The sequence below is a fragment of the Nannobrachium achirus genome (genome assembly GCF_963921795.1).
Source record: "Nannobrachium achirus genome assembly, chromosome: 9".
NCBI classification, from domain to species: Eukaryota; Metazoa; Chordata; class Actinopteri; order Myctophiformes; family Myctophidae; genus Nannobrachium; species Nannobrachium achirus.
In genome coordinates this window covers 3,731,731-3,746,655 of record NC_137818.1, presented here as the reverse complement: position 1 = coordinate 3,746,655, position 14,925 = coordinate 3,731,731, and positions in this window count along the sequence as shown.

Here is a 14,925-nt window from a genome sequence, read left to right as displayed (position 1 = left end):
TGCCTCATATCATGACCAGGCGTTTCTCTTCGCAGATGAGTAAGCCTGGCTAACAACTCATGCATCATTTTAGCCGGGGACCACCTGGAACCCCTTCAAGGACCACTGGTGGTCCCCGGAACACTGCTGTCTGTAGTACGATCTGTTAGGGGCCAGTGTTGAAGACTATGACAAGAAAATTGTGTCGACTGCGTTTTTTTCACTGACGAAAACTAAATAAAAGCTCAATAAAAACTAAGCTGTGATGACTAAAACTAAGACTAAATATATTGTCAATTTCGTCAACAAAATAAAAACTAGACTAAAACGTTAGGGAGGGACTAGTGGAGGAGAAAGTAATTTTATGTTTTGTTGCATGCTCTCAGGTGTTGCGTGCTGAAAATAGCAGATCTGCTATTTTCATAAAATCAGTCATTACGATGCCATCAAGGGCTGCCAAAATACATTTTTAGTTGACTAAATCAACTGTAGATTTAGTCAACTAAAATCATATGATATTTAGTCGACTAAAATTAGACTAAAACGAAAACTTTTCATTTGACTAAATTATGACTAAATTATGACCAAAATTTGCAGGTTAAATTATATGTTTTTATGTCCCGGTATGAAATCTAATCTCCAGAGTCTCCAGAGACGGTCTCTCTCACTGCTCTTATTACCTGACTCACTCATTATGTTTCCTGTCATCATTCTGATGAACACAGGACCAGAAACATGAGACTGTAGGATCAACTTCTACTGACACTCACTGCTTTCTCCTGATTCTCTGAGGGCTCTATTTTGATTGTCCTTTAAGTACAGTTCTTATGCCTTAACTTGCCTGTCCATACTGTCTCTGACCACCAAACTTTTCGACAGAGGGTTCTGACTTTACGATGTGCATCTTTCCGAACTCTAATTTGGGGTAATGCTTTTCAGAAGATGCGACTGATGTCATTTTGTAGTTGAACCGGACCTTTCAGACGAAATGTTCAGTGGTTGGAGACAGTATGGACAGACCTTTAAGTTAAGGCATAAGAGCTGGTACTTATTAAGACAATCAAAATAGAGTCCTTTGTCTCTCTGTGTGTCTGTGTCTCTGTGTGTAAGTTATGGTCCATAGAAAAAAGGCTGTTTTGACCAAACGTGTGATATGGGAAAAGAAGCAGAGATATATCCATGTTTCTGCAGCCAGCATGAATACTTTGTAAGACTCCTCAGGGCGACATGCGACCTTGAGGTCGTGCCAATTCTTGACCATCTGGCACAGACAGATACAGAGATCTCCATAATGGGCATAAAGGGACACAGACAGACAGATACAGATATGAGCAGACGTGGAGCTCCTCAGGCGAAGCTTTGTTCTGTTCTGCATTGAGATGTGAAGTGAAGTGCAGGTTAAACTGCTCTGCATTGGTGGAACGTAACAAAGTACTACAGTTATTTGTACTCTACTGGAGTATATAGGGTATACGCATGCATAAAATCGAGTGGCAAAGTGAGTGGCAAAGTGAGTTTACCGTCGTTTAACGTTGTTTAATGCAATCATATACGACTTTTAGGTGTGGATGTATGGGCTGTCAAGGCCAGAAAGTAGTTTTTTTTGCCACTCAGTAGGCGTTTCCGCATAACTTCCGGGTATGATGATGATGTCACGTGCATACCCTCTATTTCCAAGTTCCAACACGTCTCTGATCCAAATACTTTTACTTTTACCCATTTATTTGCTAACTTCAGTTACTTGGTAGGTTTTGATTATTATCACAAAACCTGCATTAACCATTTTAACCCTGTTTAAACTTTGACGTTTTGAAAGTATAGTCGATCTACAAGCTCACCTTGTAGATCTGCTATTTTCAAAAGATGTGTTATACATTTGAAGACTTTAAATGGGACATTCTACATGATCTAACTTGACTTGAATTCATGGATTTCTTTTGTTTTGTTTTTGTCGCGTTCCTAAGCCAATAATTTGATGACCAAGCCAGCAGTGGTTTCCTATGGAGACACAAAGAGTCCACTTTAACCATTATTTGAAGCTTTAACTATTAAAAGAAAATCAAACCTCGGTTCGAAGTGAAGCGGTGAATCTTAGTATAGAATTGTGTGGAGAGCCGGTATGACAGCCGGTATAATAGGTTTTAAAAAAATATATAAAGAATCCTGTCTCTTAGTTGTTTGTCAACTGCATCCCTCTATAGTTATTTCAGTTTCCCAGGTCTGTTATCTGGCCGTGTTATCTTTGTGGCCTACTACATTTTTCAACTCGTTTCTGGCCTACTATATTTGCCCGACATCCTTCTGGTGGTGTCGTAGGCTACAACTGTTTCATTTTTCTGTTTCTTGCTGTTTCCTCTGTTTCCTCTGCTAGGTTTTCAATGTATTACCTCTTGTCTGCCTTAATGCTCCTTTTTACCATTCTGTTGACATCTGTATATTCTTATTGTGCCTGTGCTTTTGCTCTTGTGCGGCTATTTGTCATTGCTGCAATAGGTGAGACCTATTGCATGTACAAGACAGATAAACCCTGAAGGCCAAATTATCATGTGAAGCTTGACGAATCCTCAAAGTATCCATTCATCTGACCGGGAGGGACACCGCACACATATTCTGGACGTACAGGACATATAAAGCCTATTCATTCTGAACTGAAATGACCATATATGGACATGGGACACACATTTTGCTTTTTGAAAAAGCCTATTCATTCTGGACTGATATTTTGCACGTACAGGACAGAAAAAACCTGTTCATTCTGGCCTGGAGTGACCATATATGGACATGAGGTAACATACATTGTGTTTTTGAAAAACCCTGTTCATTTGGACTGAGATCACCATATATGGTAATTAAACGGACATTCTGTTTTTGAAAAAGCCTGTTCATTCTGGACTGCCATATATGGGCGTGATACACACAAAGCCATTCATTGGAAGCGGTTTTCACCGCCTCAAAAAAAAAAAAAAAGAAAAAAGAAAAAAAATAGCAGATCTACAAGCTTGCATCGCGGCACTCGGAGACGCGTTGTGAGCTTGTATATCTGCTATTTTTATATAGTTAAAACATTGAACAATTCTAGGCCTAAATGAGTTAAAGGACACCTCTGGGACAATATCGAGCACTCTAGAGTGGCAAATCGAGTTGCAAAGTGAGTGGCAAAGTGAGTTTAACGAAGTTTAATGCAATCAGATAGGACTTTTCTGTGTGGATGTCTGGGCTGTCAAGGCCACAAAGTAGTTTTTTGCCACTCAGTAGGCGTCCCTGCATAACTTCCGGGTATGATGTTGATGATGTCACACGCATACCATCTATAACAGTGGTTCTCAACCTGTGGGTCCCCAAAATTATTTTGGGGGGTCGCCAGAAGATTAACTTAATGTGCAACATTGTTTTCTCACTCAACAGTAAACAAACCAACATAAAGTTTAAGTGTATAGAGGGTGTCTGCACATTTCTAAAGTGACAACTTAAAGACTTTAATAGGCCTACCTCTAAAATGACAAATTAAACATTGGCCAAATTGTCAAATATTAGAGGCAGAAATTTTGAAAATAACTGATCTACACAATGAGGCATTGTGAGCATGCAGATCTGCTATTTTCACAATAGAACCGTGATACACAAAATGTAATGCCTCAACTCTATAGTGCTTGTCAGGGTGGGGGGTCCCCACAGTTCAAAGATGATTATTTTGGGGGTCGCAGCCATGAAAAGGTTGAGAACCACTGCTCTATAACTAATAAACTGGCAAGACAGGGATCAAACTCAAACACAGGACTAACTAGATACAGGAGTTAAATAGACACAGGTGAACTCAAAGACAAATCAACACAGGGATTGGCCGGGGAACTAACAGGACACAGGTGGAGAAAACTAACAATCACAGAGAGTAAGACAAGACAGGTAACAATAACTAGGAAAACAACAGGAAACACTAGAACAACACTACAAAATAAAGGTACATCAAAATAAAACAAGACAGTTCATGACAGAGATAGTTCCATATATGAGCATAGAATGGGCACTTACAGATATCTCCATATATGGCCATAAAAGGGACACAGACAGACAGAGATCTCCATGCATAGCCATAAAAGGAACAGATACAGGCAGATACGTTTATCTCCATATATGGGCATACAATGCATGGGCACTTATACAGTAGATAAAGATCTCCATTTATGGGCGTAAAAGGAACACAGACAGGACTCCCGCTGTCCCTCCATATTTGGGGAAGATGGACATCAACAGTAGATCCACATGGGATTGTGAAGATTTTGATTGATTTTGTATCATATCGAATCGTAGTGCAAATAATCGATTGTATCGATACTACCTACTTGTGCATTATATTTAGCATTTTTAAGAAGAAAAAATTTAAAAGAGGGGTTTAATTACATTTCCTTTCCATATAGCTACACTGGTCTATCGATAAATGTGTGTAATCTCTGTGTTCATATCAAGGTGCAGGTTTGTCCATAATGTGTTCAAATATAATGTCCATGTATTTGCCAGAATAATCACTCAATTGTTTCCTTTAAAAACCTGCACTATCCACACTTTTCACTTAGATGTAATGTCTTTGCTGAATAGTTACTATATATTGATTTTAAATCATTGAATGGAATCGTATCGTATCGCCATGAATGAACCAATATCGTCCATGTATCAGTCCATGTATCGTGTCGTCAACCATGTATCGTGATATGTATCGAATCGCTATTAAAATGTATGGTTACACCCCTAGTAAATATACTTTAGTCACCTTATACCACTGGCCCGCTGCCTTATCGTGTGTTGGTAATGTCTTAGAATTCCCCCTTCGCTTCATGTCTGGTTCGCAGTGTTGGAAGTTACTTTGAAAGCGTAAGTTGTACAGTTACAAGTAACTCACCAGGGCAGTAACTTGATCTGAGTTAAAATTATACCCCTAGAGAAATGTAACTTATAAAGTTTCAAGTTACATAGAAAAAGTAACTTGAGTAACTTGAGAATTAAATTAAATTGAGAATGTACATTTGGTGTACATGAAACTAAATATAATATCCTACAAAAAAAAGTCACATGCCAGCAGAAATATGCATCTCAACTGAGTTTCATGTTTTATTTCAAAAAGGTTGACATTTTCTTTAGTAAACATCTGTGTTCCTAATATAAAGTTACTAGCCTACAGCCCCCTGCGGGGGCCTGGCCCCTTTGTGTGTGTGCCTGTTAGTCCCCCTTGGTGTGAAGCAGACAGACTGTGATGTTGCTCTCTCTGGAAGTGCCCCCGGACTGGGAGTGCACTGCTTGGTGACGCCCATTTGTGATGTAATTCGCATCACAGGACAAAGCCGCCTACAGGCCAAAATTTGGGAAAATATTTTAAACATTTGGGGATTATGAGAAGTAGAGACACATCTGAAGGTGATAAAGTTGATGTTGGGCAAGGTACATGCGTTATTGATTTTTGTATTATGTTTTTTAGACAATTGAACAACTGCTGAACGTGGAGTTACAGATGGACAGGTCCAGCATACACACGGGGCAATTCTAATTAAGGTTGTGGGATAAAAATAAGAAATTGATGATCTGTTGAGGACATTTGTAACTTCTTGTAACTTGTAACTTGAGCCAAAAATTACCCAAAAAGTATCTCAGTTACTTGATGAGTTACAGAAATACAAATGTAACTCAGTTACCAGCAAGTTACAGCAAAATGTAACTTAGTTACGTAACTCAGTTACATGTAACTTTAACTTCCCCAACACTGCTGGTTCGGCAATCAACCGACTGATGATGATGATGATGATGATGATGATGACGATGTCATCTTTGGGTGTGTATCCCACTTCCTAGTCATCTGTGTCTGGGCTTCTCCCGGAGCGCGGAGGGAGGCTGACGTCATCAGGGGTGTTATTTACTGCCGACCGTCTCAAAGTCAGCGAAGAAAAAGTGTTGAGCTCAACTGGGAGGGAAGGCCGTGACAGCTGGGGTTTTGCTCACACGTGCGCCAGCGAGCGTGCACACGCACCTACGCACAAACTGTATAACTATACTTGTGAGGGCGTTAACGTTTTAGGCATTTTGTAAATGCCTTTCTTCTTCTATGGTGTTTCTTGTTACTTAGGGGAGTCCATTAGGTGGCTCGGGGGCAGACCTCCATTCAGAAACACCCCCACTTAGAAACATCCCCATTCAGAAATACCCCCACTGAGGTTAGGGTTAGGGCATCCCCGAAGGTCGCCCGAGTCGGCGACCTTCGACTTTCTATACAGGAGGAAAATACCCAGAAAAACATTTTTTTTTCTGGGTATTTAAGTAGGATGTGAGGGGTCTAACTAGGGGTTTGTCATGATGCTGAATCCATTTCAAGCATTTGTTTTGCACAAAAAACATTCCTTGGGCTAAAAATGGCCCCAGAAAATAATGGTTTAGTGATGAAAAGTGATGAGTCATCACTTCTCACAGTTTTGTGGGCGTTTTCTGGGGCCATTTTTAGCCCAAGGAATGTTTTTTGTGCAAAACAAATGCTTTCAATGGATTCAGCATCATGACAAACCCCAGTTATACCCCTCACATCCTATTTAAATACCCAGAAAAAAGTTTTTCTGGGTATTTTCCTCCTGTATAGAAAGTCGATGGGAGCCCAACTTGATTTGGCCGCTGTGGCGACCCCGAATGTCGCCGACTTGGGCGCCCTAGCTAAATCATTAGAACAAGCCCTGGGCTACATCTGTGCAAAATGTTGTGCTTTTAGACTAATTAGCGCCAAAAAAAAAACCCCTAAGGCCTCCGACTACATAGTAAAAACTGCATTCATGGTCTGGAGAGGGCACTTTTTTCATGCAGGCAGATCACAAGGGCAGGGGCTCAAGCCCCCTTTGATGTCTACGTGTGCACATGCCTGTTTGTGGGGTCCTCACACACACATCTCTGTGCTAATGTGTGTGTTTGTTCAGTGGTTCTCAAAGTGGATTCCAGGGACTCTGTGGGTTCCTTTATGGGGGTCCATATTGACCCATACAAGTCTGTAACTCTGACAGCATACAAATGGAACCAAATGGACCCATTAGGGTCCATTTGGTTCCATTTGCACACTGTCAGAGATGAAGGACAACATTTTTACAACAAGCTGTGAGCTTGTTGTAAAATGTGCAATGTGGACACACGTGGTGCATTATCTAGGCATGGGTGTGCATGATCCGTGCACTATGAATTACATGGAAGTCTATGGAGACAGATGGCGCCATAGAGTACGAAGGTATTGTTAAATGGCGGGGATTAATGGGAAACCTTGAAATTTTAAAGTTTGAGAAATACTGTGTTAGTTCATACTGTCCTAGTGACTGACCCATCTACTGCAGTTATTCATTGTAAAAAAAATAAACACGTTACTTCATGCAGAAATGTAAATCTAACATTTACACTATTACACATTTCCATTAATCTTCAGACCAAAGGTCGCGACCCCTCCGCTCACCACCAGCAACAACAGCGCCGCCAGGAGGAGCTCCACTTCCTGGATGAGTTCGGCCAGCCAATCGCAGTGCAGCTGGAGCGGGGGGGCAGGAAGGGGCGGGGCCACCACAGGAAGCGGCCGTCGCAGTACGCCACGGAGCGACACTGGGAGGCTCTGACCATGAGGATGATGGAGGAGGAGGAGCCACAGAGGGAAGGGTACGGCACCGGGTAAGAGGAGGAGGAGCCTCAGAGGGAAGGGTACGGCACCGGGTAAGAGGAGGCGGAGCCACAGAGGGAAGGGTACGGCACCGGGTAAGAGAAGAGGACAGACAGAGGACCCGAAATCTCGCCCCATTATTTAGACTACGGGCGTTGGCAGGTTATCTACTCACCAGTATCAGGGCGACTGCCATCACCCTCCTAAACAAGAAGAAGGGGGGTAGATAGGTGAATGAACTTTTAGAAATTTGGAATGAACTTTTAGAATTTTGGAATTGGACAATTTCAAGGTGGATTTGTTTTATTGCTGGCCTTGTGTTGTGTGGTAGTCTGTATGTGTCTGTGTTTTTATTGTGGTGTATTTGTTTTTAGTAGGCACTGTATGCACATTACAACAAATTTCTGTGTAAACAGACAATAAACTGACTTGAACTTGAACTTGAGGTTAGGGTTAACATTTCACCAGGTTAATTGCTGCCATTTTAAACATAGCTGAACTCAGCAACTGCCAAATTGTCCTTACCTTTTAACGTGGGCACGTGCACGCATCGCAATAAAACAATCCCATTAGAAAAAGGCATATCCTGGTCAGGCTGCACGTTCGCACACATACAGACGATCTGTGCGCAGATCATATGCCAGGCGGGTAAAAGACTCATAACAGTTTCCAAAAAAAAGAAGAAAAATCCTTCCTTTGTTTACATGCAAACCTATGGAAGCGGAGCTATGACGCTAGCCTGGCGTTGCTCATACTAATTCCTCACTGGGGGTGGTGTTGTGCAGTCTGGTTTATTAACCAGGCTACTATGACGCGGCCTCAGACCGGATACGGAAACCTAGATCCGGTCAAAACAGGAAATGCGTCCGGATACAGTTAGGAGGCGGGCTTAAAGAGTCTGAATCTGCGATGAACAGCGATCATACTTTTAATTGTTTTATAATGATTAAAGCTAATTAAATCTTCTGGTTGCTCGGGCATGGCAGGGCGGTACAGCGGGAAATCTTCGGTTTCGTCGGGGATCGCGGCAAATGAGTTAACATTACAGGTTAACATTCACCCACTTCGCTGAGCGAACATAGGGCTGAGATGGGAAAACAGTTCCGTGCAGCAGTGACTCTTCGTTCGGGTAGGTGTAGTTCAGGTAGGTGTAGTTCAGGTAGGTGTAGTTCAGGTAGGTGTAGTTCCAGACTCTATACAGCATTCGGAGATTGTGGAACAGTCGTCTGGCTACACACGAGACGGGAGCGTGTCGATATTTCAACATTTGTTCTAAGTCCCAGTATTTTGATGTGGATGAATGTTAACCTGGTGAAATTCTAACATGACAAACCCTGACCCTAACGTCATCGGGTCGAGGGAACACAGCCATGATCCCAACATCCACACTAGTACAGACAGTCATTCGCGCGGTCACACGAAAAACATTCCTTGGGCTAAAACGGCCCCCACAAAAGTGTGAAAAGTGATGACATATCACTTTTCATTTCATTCAACTCTAATCATGTGACCTGACCCCCCCCCCCCCCCCCCCCTCTCTCTCTCTAGGCCCTACTGCGGTCACATGGCCGTGTCACCTGACCTGTACCCCAACAACAGTCACATGATCAGGCCGTCTGAGCTGTACCCGGCCAATGGCTACCTGCCCAGCATGTCACCTGACCACCACCCAGCCAATCGCTGCCTGCCGGGCGTCTCCTACAGCCTGGACCACCTGGACAGGATGGACTATCAGGTGATACTTTACCGGCCTCTGATTGGATGTATTTATTAGATCCTTATTAGCTTACTGTACGGCCGGAGGGGGCTCGGTGGCACAGTCGGTAGCTCTGTCACCTCACAGCCAGAAGGTCCTGGGTTCGATTCCTGCCAGCCGGGGCGCCGGATGGAGGGGAAGGAACACCTTCCACACATTATGTCCAACCGGGGAAGCTCCCCCCTGTCAGGTGATAAGAAGCGGTGTGCTCACTCCTCATGCACTGAAGGAAGCATGAGCTCAGTTCAGGGCTCTCCCCAGGTTGGCAGAGGGAGAGCAGAGCCCAGGATTACAGCTTAGGCAATTGGCACTAGGTGAAAAATGGGTTAAAAAATTGTGCGATAAATGGTTTAAAAAGAAAAAAAAAGAAATAAAACTTAGCAGCTACTCTAGTGATTGAAGGGGTTCCAGGGGGTCTTCAGCTACTGCCAATGAAAAGTTATGACAAGATTATTTTATAAGCCCTCACTGGCGTTGACAAGATTTGTATGTTTAAATGTTTTGGCATTAGTGAACCCCGCAGAATAATCATATTTGAACTGGGGACCCCCAAAATAATCCTAATAAGCACATGGAATGTAGAGTTGAAGCATTCAACGAGATAAATATTGTGAAAATAGCAGACCTACAAGCTTTGCGAGGCCTTGTGAGCGTGTAGATCTGCTATTTTCTAAATGATTCACCGTTCTTATATTATTTGACATTGTGGCCCATGTTTGACCATTTTTTTTTAATTTTTTTATATAATATAGTTTGTTGATTACTTTTGATGCAGTACATTTCTTGTCGTTCTTTGTGAGGTTCTAGAACTACAGTGTTTTTGTGAGGTTCTAGAACTACAGTATAGTGTGTTTGTGAGGTTCTAGAACTACAGTATAGTGTGTTTGTTCTTTGTGAGGTTCTAGAACTACAGTATAGTGTGTTTGTTCTTTGTGAGGTTCTAGAACTACAGTATAGTGTGTTTGTGAGGTTCTAGAACTACAGTATAGTGTGTTTGTGAGGTTCTAGAACTACAGTATAGTGTGTTTGTTCTTTGTGAGGTTCTAGAACTACACTATAGTGTGTTTGTGAGGTTCTAGAACTACAGTATAGTGTGTTTGTTCTTTGTGAGGCTCTAGAACTACACTATAGTGTGTTTGGGCAACCTGTTGGGCAACCACACTCATTAGCCAAATCTGTGTCCGTCTGTCTGCGCTTATGTGAGCCAATGGGAAAACCCTTGAAAAAAAAACACAGAGTGACATCACCAACTGGGTGATGACGTCATCATCACCATCAACAGCCAATGAGGGACCAGCATTCTTGGTGACGTCACCATCAATAAGTGCGACCTGATATAAACTGCTGGCGTACTGTAGGACATATAGGCCATACAAATCTATGTGGGTGTCTGTGTTTCATGTCCATACATAGCCAGTCATGTTCCATGACCCATAGCCAATCAGAGTGATGTCATGATATTGAGGCGTATATCCACCTGTTTCCGCAAGACTTTACTGTAGCATTATCTGCAGGACATTTCCGATTAACAGCAGATATACAAGCTCACGTCGCGTCACAGATGCAACCGCTGTGAGCTTGTAGATCACACTCGGCTGCGACGCCGGAAATGCCACTCGCCTTCTGCGCAATGCACGATGGGATGTTGGAAAGTTGTGGATAAGGGGCACGAGAGGGGCCGTCTATGCCGGTAGCCAATCAGATGGGCAAAAAGGGGCATATGTCTGAAAATCTTTAGGATTGGTGGATTGGGGAGCTTCACGTGACATTTCAACCAACCTAGCCTCGGGATCCAGGCATTTCAAGAAGAAAAGCCTGTTCTAGCCCCCCTGTAACCTGGTTCACGACATTTTAATTGTATATGACATATATGTAGCCGTTCAGATATCTTATTATGCAATCAGAGAGGGGCAAAGAGAAAGGCAAAAAGAAAAAAAAATCACACCCAATGTGGTCGTGCTTGCATAACGTCTTCAGACTAGGATTTGAGTCTAGGATGTACAGGCTATGCTACACACACACGTTTTGCTATGGCAAAACGCTGAGGAAAAAGGCTACACAGACACACGCACAGCCACTCTATGGAGCGGTTTACCACCGCTCAAAAAGCTCCTGAGATGTTCCAGGAAACAACTTCAACAGCGACAGAAAAAGAAAGGAGGTGTGCCAGCGGTTCACAAAGCACAAGTTGGCACCTCGACAGAGTGCAGTTCTAGTTTATGTGTTGCTGTTGTTAGTCATGGCTCTCAGTCCCCACCTGATGTTGTGTGGGAGTTCTGACTGTTCCAGACTGTACTGAATGACTGCTAGCTTGCATAACGTCTTCAGACTAGGACTCAAGTCTAAGATAAACAGTTTGTCAGGTGTGTGGGTTCCTCCAACGAGGACGACACGATCTCCCACAATGCAACAGCACATCCCATACATCCCACAAAGGACTTTTCCTTTGGGCTCAACCTTCTTCCAGAAGAAGGTCTTTGGACTGAATTTCCACAGATCATTGAAGTCCTCGCCCCGGTAACGGCCACCAAATATGTACAGCTCTCCATTGTAGGTAAAGGCTGAATGACCCCACTGTCCTTCTGGAAGAAGCTGTTCAGAAGGTGTTCTCAGCCAGCGGTTGGTCTCTGTGTCAAACACTCTGATGATGACGTTGCTGGAGGAGATGATGTCCCCAGATACAAACATCTTTGTCCCGATGATGGTGGCAGAGTGACACCATGAGGCAGGAGGTGGATTGTCTCTGGTGTTAATTGAAGACCAGACCATTGTGGTGGTGTCCAACTTGTAGATGTCGTTGTGGCATCCAGTCACATTGAGTCCTCCATGAATATACATGACCTTCCCCAAGACGCAGGCTGAGTGGAAGTACCTCCTCTCTGGAAAAGTTCCAGAAACCTTGGGCTTGGACCATCCGTGGGTGTCAAATGCATGAAGGACATTGCAGAAGTCCTTTGTGTCATATTTATAACCTCCCCAGATGTATATATCTTCTATCAGCACAGCTGTGTGGGCATGGCGATTGGATGGAACCTCAAGGTGAGATTCTCCTCCTCTAGTTGTCAACTTCCTCCAGCGTAAAGACACAGTGTTGAAGACCCGAACATCAATCATTTTCTTGACTTCGCTGCACCCTCCAAATGAGTAGACTTTGTCTCCCACGGCAACAGCAGCTTGACTCCATGTCTTTGGTAGTCCGGTCAGATGAAGCTGCCAGCAGAACATTTCTTACAACAGCTGTTCCGAGTTTTAAATAAGATCGTTCAAGTCTTGTGTAACAAACAGAATGGTGTGCTATAGTGTTCTCTACCACTTATATTGGTTCATGGCACACACGTCATGCAAAGACCAATCCACAAAACTGATAGGTTGGACCATAAAGGAAGTCCATTCATGGTGAAGTCCCTAATATGGTCAATTAGAAAGGATGGAATTGGAAATTGCAAGTGTGGTTGCATATTTATTGCCTGGATAGCCAGAACGTCACCACTCTCCCATAGAACCCCCATAGAACTCAACTACACTAACTACACTAACTACACTACACTAACCCCCATAGAACTCAACTACACTAACTACACCAATCACCATCAGACTTAATCTATAATGGTGATGTCACCGATAATGCTGCTTCCTGATTGGCTATGTTGACCGTAATAATTTCGATGCTTCCTGATTGGCTATGTTTACTATGTTTGTTCCCTACTGGCAACCAAACTGATTAGACAAATCTATGTGTGTCGGTGTGTGTTTCTGTGTTTATGCCCGCAGCCAATCACGGGCCACGGGCCATGGGTCCGTAGCCTATCAGAGAGGGGCAAAGGGTGAAGTCATAACATCGAGGCATCAAAAAGATTTCAGACATTTGCCCGTTTATGCCCATCTGATGGACTACGGGCATACTGTAGACGACCCCTCTCTCGTTGCCCTTATATATGCCTCGACATTATGACGTCACCCTATGCCACTCTACCCTAGGAGACACGGGGAGAACATGCAAACTCCACACACTCCCTGCAATTGGCACTGGGTGAAAACTGGGTTACAAAATCGTGAGAAAAAAAGTACTGTACAGTCATAGCAGCTACTCTAGTGTTACGACTCAGGGTCCTTGAGGGGGTTCCAGGGGGCTCCTCAGATACATTAGTTATTACAACTCATTCACTACCAATGACGAGTTATGATGAGATTATTTTATAAAACCCTCACTGCCGTTGACAAGATGTTTATGTTTTGGCATTAGCGAACCCCCCAAAATAATCATAATTGAACTGGCAAAAAAAAGGCAGAAGGTAAAAAAAAAGCTTCCAAGATGTTCCAGGAAACAACTTCAACAGCGACAGAAAAAGAAAGGTGGTGTGCCAGCGGTTCACAAGGTGCAAGTTGGCACCTCGACAGAGTGCAGTTCTAGTTAAATTTGTTGCTGTTGTTAGTCATGGCTCTCAGTTCCCACTTGATGTCGTGTGGAAGTTCTGACTTCTCCAGACCGTACTGAATGACTGCTAGCTTGCATAACGTCTTCAGGCTCGGGTTCAGGTTTAACATGAACAGTTCGTCAGGTGTGTGGGTTCCTCCAAAGAGGACGACACGATCTCCCACAATGCAACAGCACATCCCATACATCCCACGAAGGACTTTTCCTTTGGGCTTAACCTTCTTCCAGAAGAAGGTCTTTGGACTCAATTTCCACAGATCATTGAAGTCCTTGCCCTGGTAACGGCCACCAAATGTGTACAGCTCTCCATTGTAGGTAAAGGCTGAATGACCCCAGCGTGCTTCTGGAAGAAGCTGTTCAGAAGGTGTTCTCAGCCAGCGGTTGGTCTCTGTGTCAAACACTCTGATGACGTTGCTGGAGGAGATGGGGTCCCCAAATACAAACATCTTTGTCCCGATGATGGTGGCAGAGTGACACCATGAAGCAGGAGGTGGAGGCCCTCTAGTGTTAATTGAAGACCAGACCATTGTGGTGGTGTCCAACTTGTAGATGTCGTTGTGGCATCCAGTCACATTGAGTCCTCCATGAATATACAAGACCTTCCCCAAGACGCAGGCTGAGTGGAGGTACCTCCCCTCTGGAACAGTTCCAGAAACCTTGGGCTTGGACCATCCGTGGGTGTCGATATCAAATGCATGAAGGACATTGCAGAAGTCGTCTGTGCCATATTTATAACCTCCCCATATGTAGGCATCTTCTATCAGCACAGCTGTGTGGCCATGGCGATTGGATGGAACCTCAAGGTGAGATTCTCCTCCTCTAGTTGTCAACTTCCTCCAGTGTAACGACACAGTGTTGAAGACCCGAACATCAATCATTTTCTTGATTTCGCTGCACCCTCCAAATGAGTAGACTTTGTCTCCCACGCCAACAGCAGCTTGACTCCATGTCTTTGGTAGTCCGGTCAGATGAAGCTGCCAGCAGAACATTTCTTACAACAGCTGTTCCGAGTTTTAAATAAGATCGTTCAAGTCTTGTGTAACAAACAGAATGGTGTGCTATAGTGTTCTCTACCACTTATATTGGTTCATGGCA